The sequence below is a fragment of the Pleurodeles waltl genome, chromosome 6 (genome assembly GCF_031143425.1).
Source record: "Pleurodeles waltl isolate 20211129_DDA chromosome 6, aPleWal1.hap1.20221129, whole genome shotgun sequence".
NCBI classification, from domain to species: domain Eukaryota; kingdom Metazoa; phylum Chordata; class Amphibia; order Caudata; family Salamandridae; genus Pleurodeles; species Pleurodeles waltl.
The window spans coordinates 193,695,536-193,705,128 of NC_090445.1; the positions used below are offsets into that span (position 1 = coordinate 193,695,536).

General features: G+C 44.6%; 1 protein-coding gene across 1 annotated transcript in view; it reads right to left on the reverse strand.

The window, feature by feature from the left end:
* The window catches only part of PHB1 (prohibitin 1), a 29,496-nt gene extending 23,842 nt beyond the window's left edge, over positions 1-5,654 (reverse strand). Inside the window, exon 1 of the mRNA XM_069237792.1 lies at positions 5,535-5,654. The gene's annotated coding sequence lies outside the window, so the exon portion shown is untranslated. The remainder of the gene's footprint in view (positions 1-5,534) is intronic.
* Positions 5,655-9,593: the final 3,939 nt, after the last annotated feature.

Genomic DNA, 9,593 nt, shown 5'->3' on the forward strand with positions numbered 1-9,593 from the left:
GAGCCGAAAGGCGGGAGGTAGACTCTTTGGGAGCGGTCAGAGAGAAAAGAGGCAATCCATTCCAGGGTCTGTCCTTGGATACCGGTGGAGCGGAGGCAGGTTATTAGGGTGCGGTGGCAGAAGGTGTCGAAGGCAGCCGAGAGGTCGAGGAGGAGGAGGGCAGCTGTTTCTCCATTGTCCAGCAGGGTTCGGATGTCGTCGGTGACTGCGATGAGGGCGGTTTCCGTGCTGTGGTTGGCCCGAAAACCAGATTGGGAGGGGTCGAGCAGGTTGTTGTCTTCGAGGAAGTTGGTCAGTTGTTTGTTGACGGCCTTCTCGATGACTTTGGCCGGGAAGGGGAGGAGCGAGATGGGGCGGAAGTTCTTCAGGTCGCTGGGGTCCGCCGTGGGTTTCTTCAGGAGAGCGTTGACTTCCGCATGTTTCCAGCTCTCGGGGAAGGTGGCAGATGAAAACGAGCTGTTGATGATGGTCTGGAGATAGGGGGCGATGCTGGCATCGGCTTTGTTGAAGATGTAATGTGGGCAAGGGTCCGAGGGGGCACCGGAGTGGATGGTGTTCATGGTAGTTTTGGTCTCTTCAATGCTGATGGGTGTCCAGGCGTTGAGTGTGACGGCTGGGGCTGTGGGTTCCGTGGTGGTCAGCGGGATCTGTGGACAGAAGCGGTCGTGTAGGTCGGTGATCTTTCTATGGAAGAAGGTAGGGAGGGAGTTGCAGAGTTCTTGTGAGGGCGTGATGGAGTTGGAGCTGGCGTTGGGATTGGAGAGCTCTTTGACGATGTTGAAGAGTTCTTTGCTGTTGTGGGTGTTCTTGTCCAGTCTCTCTTTGAAGGATGCTCTTTTGGTGGCGCCGATCAGCTGCTGGTGTTCGCAGGTGGCGATTTTGAGGGCTGACATGTTTTCTGCAGTGTGATCTTTGCGCCAGGTTTTCTCGAGGGTACGGCAGGTTTTCTTGGATTCTTTGAGGGCGTCTGTGAACCATTGAGGTTTCCTGGTGTTGGTCTGTCTAGGGAGGCGTCTGAGGGGGGGGGGGGGCGAGGTTGTCAGCGCAGTTGGTGATCCACTGTGTGAGGCTGAGGGCTGCATTGTTGGCGTCGGAGGTGATGGTAGGTTGGTTGTGGTTGAGAGTGGTGAGTAGCTGTTCTGTGGAGATTTGGTCCAAGGTCTGCGTGAGATCGGTTGTGTGCGGAGGTGGAGAGTCTTGCGTCTGAAGGTGAAGTGGACACATCTGTGGTCGGTCCAGTGTATTTCGGAGGAGTGGCTGAAGGATACGTGGTTGCTGGCGGAGAAAATGGGGTCGAGCGTGTGTCCCGCGATGTAGGTGGGGGTGTTCACCAGTTGCTTGAGGCCGAGGTTGGCGAGCAAGGTGGTGGTGTTGGTGTCGTTGTTCTGCTCCAGGTGGAAGTTCAGGTCTCCGAGGAGGATGTAGTCTGGCGAGGCTAGGGCGTGCGGGGAGATGAAGTCTGTGATGGATTTGCTGAATAGGGCGTGTGGTCCAGGGGGCCTGTAGACGAGAGTTCCTCTGAGGGTGGTCCTGGGGTCGGTGTGGATATGGAAGTGAATGTGTTCGGCGGCGAGGGAGTGTCTTCGGTGGAGGTAGTAACGTTGATGGAGCTCTTATATATGATGCCGATTCCTCCTCCGACTTGGTTGGTGCGGTCTTTCCTGGCGATCTTGTAGCCGTTGGGGATGGCTATGGCGATGTCGGGGGCCGATGAAGCGTTCATCTAGGTCTCAGTGATGAAGGCGACGTCCGGTGCGGTAGAATCCAGGAGGTCCCATAGTTCAATGGCGTGCTTGTGGACGGAGCGTGCGTTGATGCGGATGCACTTGAGGTGGTTGTTGGCGCGTGGGCTGGTGGACGGGGTGCAGTCGCAATGGAAGGTATGCTTGCAGGTTTGACAGGGGAAGGGTCCATGAGTGCGTTTCGGGCTGGCTTGATAGCAGGTTGTGGTACGTCCCGGGTTAAGTGCGTGGAGGGTGGCGTCGTCGTAGCAGTGCTGGGGGTTTTGGGAGCGCTGGAGGCGAGGGGTTCTGGCGCTGGGTGCGGACAGGCTTGCCTTTGGCGCGCCAGCGGCGCAGCCGCCATAAGAGGGAGGTGGGGGGGGGGGACTAGGACGAATGGGAGCAGGGGGGCGGGCCGCCGAAAAAAAGGAGAGAAAGTGGGAAGAAAAGGGGAAAATCACAGAAGACAGAAGAAAAACGAGGAGCTGGACAAAGAGAGAGCACAGAAGACAGAAGAAAAACGAGGAGCTGGACAGGGGAGAGTGCTAAGGAGCACTTACGGTCTGCTGGAGGTGGCAGGGGCTAGGCAGGTGGAGCTGCAGCGGCGGGGGAAGCGACCTACCCTAGGGTCGGTCTCGTTGACAACTACTTTCACAGTTGCAGGTGCTTGGGTTGAGAGGAAGGTTATAACTGCATCTTTCTTTGCACTACATGCCACACAGACAATGATAAATTAACATGCTGCCAAACTGTTGCACAACAGCCAGTCCCAGCAGACCAAATACCTGTGAATGGTTCACAATACGAAAACATCATAAATGCCTAGCATTCAGACACAGTGCAGTGTCACTCAATTCTTACGAAAGCTGATGCCTTTTCTGATAAAGCACGATTCATATTATGTTTAACAGTAAAAGTAGGAATCTCTTCCCAAGTGTAAAAGGCCAACCCCCTGAAAATTCGGGAGATAATACTGGTGGCACATGCAAAGGTCAGAAATGCTGTAAACTTAAATGAATGAAAAACGTGTACTAGTTCAACATTATATAACAGTTTAGGTTCAAAAGTACTGGGTAGGACTTAGTGTGAAAGGGTGTGAGTGTCAACAGGAGAGAAGGGTCTAATTCACGAAGATTGGGAGCTTACATATCCTTTGGGGGTTATCTGTGTGAAAGGAGGGACTCTATCCAAGAGGTCGGGGATATTTCCAGGATCTGGACATTGCTTGTCTAAATTGGACTGGCTTGACAGAGCAGCTGTGTACTGCAACTACTGTAACCAATACTTTAACAAAAATCATGTGTTTTCTCTCACCTTATGCATACGCTATTTGGTGCTTTTGTTCCTTGTCCAGTGCAGTAGTTGCACTGCAATGCATGAAGGGACTATTTTGCATCTTAAAATGTACACTAAACTAGCATACATTAATTTATTTCATACATCCATGAAACACAGAAAGCAAACTTCTCTAGGTTTTTTTTTTCACTGCAGCAGATACTACAAGCACATGCAGCAGCAGAAAGGGGTTTTCTTCCAACATATGCACACATCACAAGTACAGCATACAGACACATGTATCGATAGAAGCGTCTTTCACACTTACAGTATTGAAAAGGTGAAGAGAAACGAAGCAACTAGCATCCAGGCACTGCCTTTGCAGCTGGCTCAGCATCTTTGGAAGGCAAAATATGAGAGCTTAAATGGGACGCTGGAGTGTGTGTCAGGCTTTACAAAGAGTCTGTAGCAACTCGTACCTGACAATTATGATGCATGTGGATTTTCTCCTTTACGCCACACTACATCTCCTGCACTCCATCTCAACTGAATAGAGCCAGTGTGGCTGCTGATACAGGGACGTCATGGCAAACAGGTGCCATCACGAATGGGCTCTAAATGGTGCCAAATGGCCCAACAATGTCACTGTGGCTAGTAGAAAAGGGGTGCCCAAAGGACAAAATGTTATTGCGCTTGGGGCATTGTAAATCTTTGCCATTCCGGGAAGACCTAGCATTGACAAAGCCAGCAGGTCTGGGCTTAATGTACTAACACTTGTAAATAGAATTTAAAAAGTCCACTTTTGCAGGTGCCAGCATTTTAATGTAAGACCTACTAGCTCTGCTAATGTTTTTTTTTAAGCTCTGATCACTTGGGCTATACTTTAGTAAGCCATCTATGAGTTACGAAGTTGTTTGCTAAAAACTAGTAGAAGGTGACATAAGGCCAACTGGCAGCAGGTGAATGCCAAGATCTTTATCAACAGGACAGGTAAACTGATTTGTCGAAGGAGTGACTGCTATCTATTGGAGAGGAGTGAGAAACTGATTTGTTCATAGCAAGCTCTGAGTTTTAGGTGTGTTAATGGGGGGTAGCCATCTTTAGGAATGTTGCTGGAGGCATACTCACCTAGAAAGAGCAGAAGTTTATAGGGTAAGGAGTTCAGGGCGATCTACCACACCATTTTAAAAGGATGAACCGGTTCTCTGTCTACAGAATTAAAAAACGCAGGTCAGCGAATCACTGAAGGCTGAAGTGAAATACCTGCCTCTGACTCACTTCAAGATCTCAGACCCCAAAACAAGCTGCTAGCTGCCACTTTCGCCATAACCTCATACACTAAGATCTTAAGACATATCATTAACCTTTTATGTCAACGAGCAGAAGGCGTTACTCATCTAGTGGCCGATTTTCACATTGTGAAACCAGAAAACCTGGAATTAACTTGGCTTCTCTGTAAACCAACTGTGTGATCCTCAGCTAATATAACTCTTTTGCTTTGTGCCCATGACCACAGCCGGCTTTGGCTAGTGGCATCCTGTGCAACAATCTTTTTGGGTGCACCCAACCCAATGACCACCTCCTTGGATTCCCTCACTACCACTCCGCAAAAGTGCCCCTTATCTCTCCATAGCCCCTCTCTCACATGCATTTCATTTGTTTTAATGCACTGGCAAATGCTGGCTTTACTAATCCACTCAGCTATCCATATAAAACACAGATCTTTTCTTTACAGCAGACATATTAACCTTCTGTGCTACTTTATGGCAAGTCAAAGCTGCAGCTAGACAAAACTCCCATTTCTCTCCCTAGCAGGAACATTAATCACAAGAGGTATCTTGACATTTTAATTGCTAACCGAAGGCTGGACACAAACAACGTTTTAGCAGGTGATTTTAAATTGCAAGTTTCGGAAGTTATTTCTAAACACAACCACCCCATCTGAGGTCAGCACCTGGTGCGGCCGCACCAGTCGCACAGTCCAAAAGCCAGCCCTGCTCATGACAATTGGCTTCCATCTTTATTCTCCAAGGCACTATTGTCAGTATGACAGACATGACTGTTTCGAAATTCAAACTACCACTTTTAATAAATGCTTCTCAATGCAGTGATACAATCTTATGCGCCAAGGTGAAACATTTCTGCATGTTAAAGAAATACACTCTTTTGAAGACTACTTATAAAGCTTTCCGTGGCGGGACCAGAGGGGGATGGGGTGGGTGATATATTTTCTGGCCACTATCGGGATAATTTAATTTGTTTCCAGGAAAGACACCTGTTCAAGGGATGTTATATTATAATGTGCCATTTGTGTGGGAAGGTCAACTGGGTTGTATCTGTCATTTCCCAGAACCCACTACCTCCATTGAGGTGGTCACTGGCCGTCTTAGTCTTGCATCTAAAGAGCCGACTGTCATTAAGGACTAGAAGGAACGGGATGCAGAAAATAAGTCCACCGTGTCAGTGGGAAGCAAAGTAAAACGCGTAAAGGCCCTGTAAAGCTGGGCACACACATATCAGATCACGCTCCATACTTACCACGTCCTCCGGCAGCGCTGACCTCCACATGCGACACCAAACTGATGCGCATGTGCGATGTAGAACCCGCCTTCCACCATCACAAACTCTCTCATTGGCTCAGTTGCTCTCAGTGCTTCATGGGGGTTATAGTTTTTTTCTTATACTCGTCGTTGCGCTCGGCACAGAATGGACTACCACTTCCGACATACAACTATGGCACTTTAAATCTAATGTTCAAACTACTGACGGAAACTCTATGCACTTAGAAGAAAGACTACAGGGCGAGGAGGTGGAAGGAATCACCCTTTACTGTCTATCCTGATCGAAAATGGCTACCCAGTTTGGCGAACTATGTAACTTTATATTTGAGATAGACGTTAGCAGCACCGGTGGTAGAATGAGGTGGGACTATCGGCAGAGCCCTACAGTCATGAGCGGCCCTAACAGTGACGTATGCATGATTTTTACAAACTGCCTTCACGTTAACAATACGTCAAAACCGACAGCCCGAGTTTTCAACCTTTCGACTAAACCAACTCGTAAACACGAATAAATCACTCCATGTTATCACGTACACTATTCCAGATCTGGGGTATTTTTGTGGCAACCTAACACGTCCTAGGTAAATAGAGTTGATTAGGCTAGCACACTTGATAGCAATGTCTTGAATGTTAAAATTTTACGAAGTCAAACGGTGGCCAATGTATTATGGACTGCTATAAGAATGTAAATTTAAAGGTTTAGACCACGAGTTGTTTTATACAGAAACGTGATCTCAAGAGTGGGAGCTCCATTAAAGTCAATAATGCGAGTGAGTCACACGTCACAGGGCACTTTAGTCTAAGGGGCGTCTGTGTTTCTCCTACATTTCAAATAATACTTGGATCAATAAGAGGAACTAGTAATATCACGCCCAAATCTCATGACTATTGTATATGAGATATAATGTATGAGGGGCAGGATTAATATCAGTGTAGCTCTATTAAGAACACTATCATAGCTGTCAAGTTTCGTGTGTGATGAGTTGCTCCAGTCCTGGTTTCTGATTTCTTTCCTTGGATTCTGTGGCTTGTAGTCCTGGTTTTATAATGGCATAAACAACACTACAAGTCCGAGAATTCAAAGAACAACTGGTCACGCTCGAATCTGTGAAACTTGGCAGGGCTGTTTAGCTTTACTTTATTGGATAAAAAAAGACCACTTTAAGGTACAGTAGGATTTTAAGACACCTTCTATGACTTAATGTGTACGAAGCAAGTACGGGTGTACACAGCTAATATAATTTAGGTGGTTAATCATTTCCTACAGAGATCTGTGTAATCTGCAATTGATAGATTTACTTCTTCAAATCGTAGTTTAGGACGGGTTAATGTACTTGTTGCAGGGCACTGCATGTAGCTGTAGGTCACCGGCTCGTATCCCAGTGAGATAAAATTCGGTGGGTTAAAACTTTTATTCCAGACATCCTTGTGCAACCTGCAAGTAGGGTTGCAACCTGGCCGTTTTGTTTATTGGGAAAATTAACGAAATTTGGTATTTACCTCTTCTGAACGATAAATCTGAAACAGAAAATAAAGAAAGAAATCAGTTATAAAGTATTTGAGAGCTGTCTAAATTATCTCAGTATGATTATTAGAGCAGGTAGATAGTCTACTTGTTACAAAAGAATCCTGACAATTTCACACACACCTTTCTTTTCCAGTACCAGTTCTTGCATGTTCCGGAATAGCAAAACCTAAACAAATATCCAACATTGTTTTTGAAGAAAGGTGGCAACCCTACCTGCAAGTAAAAAATTTGTGTCTTGGGAAAGTAGGCTATAGGGTTATGCACTCATAAAGAATTTTGTGAGTGTTTTGCTTTCACTAATGACCAAGCTGACAAAAATCTCTGGAATGCACTTCTCAGTTGAAAGAAGACATTTATTATTATTTCACCACGAGGTTCCTTAAAAGGAGATTAGTAGGTCGAAAGCTCACGTTTAAAAATACTCACAGCAATGAAAGGAAAATATATCAAAATGATTCTCAACTGTAATGTACACAGCAAATATATGTGATTATATTATAGCATAAGTGCAAAGCAAAGAATAAAGTAAAAATTAATCACCAAAGGGCCTGCCAAGCTCTTCATCTTTCTCATGCCAGCAAGATGACCCTGTTCAACTGCGAGAAAGAGAAATCCACCCTCACGGGACAAGAGTGTGTCAGGCATTCGATGTCTAATCCTGACCAAGGTCTTGGAAATTCCACCGCTACTGAGCAGGGCCACCTTTTTATATCTTAAAGAACTGAAAGGGCTTTCTGGAGAAAACCCCTCCCATGAAAGAGAAATATTCAAACATGCTGGCTACTGTAGGTCCAAGTGGGAAGAAAAGCATTGAGAACTGGCCAAAATCTCAAGGCACTCTTCCCAAGGCTGAACCATTTCCTGCACTAAAAAACATGTACATTCTTATCATGATGACTGACTAACTGTTCGGTGAGAAAGAATACAAAAAGACAAGCACAGTTTACCATGTGGAAAAACACAGCTCAACTGCAATGTCTAACGCTACGATAAGCTCAATAGGCAGCTAAACTGAAAACAAAATTTAATCTGCAACTGGTGAACACTGAACAACTAATCCAACTGCAAAGTGGTGCAACCCAAAGTCAGTGGTCAAACATACCTATTTACATTACAGTGAGTAATACATTTGAAGTTGTGGAGGGTTTAAATATTTTTTGTGCTCCTAATGGTTGATACCCTAGGTGACGTTTGAGTTTAGTAGTAATTAAAACCACCAATAAACATGTTTGTTTGTATTGTGTGTTGTATGAATAATCATTATTAGTGAAATAACCTGCATAGTCTTACATTTATTTATTAATTTTTTATATAAGAATAATCTTTATTTGATAGTTAATTAAAACCAAATTATTAAAAACATACATTCCTCATAACATTTAGACCAGTGTTTCCCAACCTTTTGACTCCTGGGGACCCCCAATGTATCACTACTTGAAGCCGGGGACCCCCCAAGCAATTTTGAACATTAAAACAGTAATTTGTAAAAAATACACACAAAGTACACCCCAAACAAATACTTAAATTACTAAAGATATACTTATTTTATATTGAAAACATATGCAAAAATCAAAACCTTGCAAAAATCAAAACCTTTTAATGGAAAGGTTGGCACTGCATCTCAGTGACTACCTTTTCAATGTTCGGTTTTAGTTAGCTAAGCTGAATCCTCAGGTCAGGTTCTACATTTCCCAAGCGATTTCTGTTTTTATTTCTTAGATACATAAGATCTGAGAAAGCGTTTTCACATAAATATGTGGTGGGGAAAGGTAGTAAAACCATAAGGGCCTCTCATCTCTCCAAAGACTCTCTGTCACATGTAAATGATTTGTTTTATAGCACCTGTCATACCAGTGTAGGGTGTTGGAGCACTTTACAGGGGAATACAAGGTGTAGATTTCACTTAATCTACATGGATAGACATTTTCTAAGAGTGCTTGGTCTGGAGAAGCACAAACTCAGGATTCAGAACATAACACAGTGGTTAGCCATGACTTTAATAATAGGAATGTATTTCTACGCAAACAAACCTTTTTTAGCAGCATAAGGAAAATGAAAGACCGGGAAAAAAATGACTTTCTGATTTGTGCCATGCAGTCTGAACTGCACAGTATCAAAAGAATCTCTGTGACAAAAGCAGTAACCCAATGTTCCATACACATACAATACTGTTCTTTGCATGATACGCATTGTTTGCAGCAGGCATATTAACCATCTGTGCTACTGTGGATGAGTCAAAACTGCCACTCGACAAAACTCCTATCTCTCTCCAGCAGGTACATTAATCACCAGAGTCATCTTGATTCTCTTATATTTGCCTGAAAGATTAACATTAGTTATACAAGAAAAATCTGTGATTACTTAGTATTCTACTTTACTTAAGACCGCGATGGAACAAAGTGAAAGGAATGCAGAGAATGCAGCACTCTTAGTCAGAGTAATTAATTTATTAAGGCACTTCCTAAGTTGCACAAAGATAATAACATGAGCAACACACATGCAACTCTT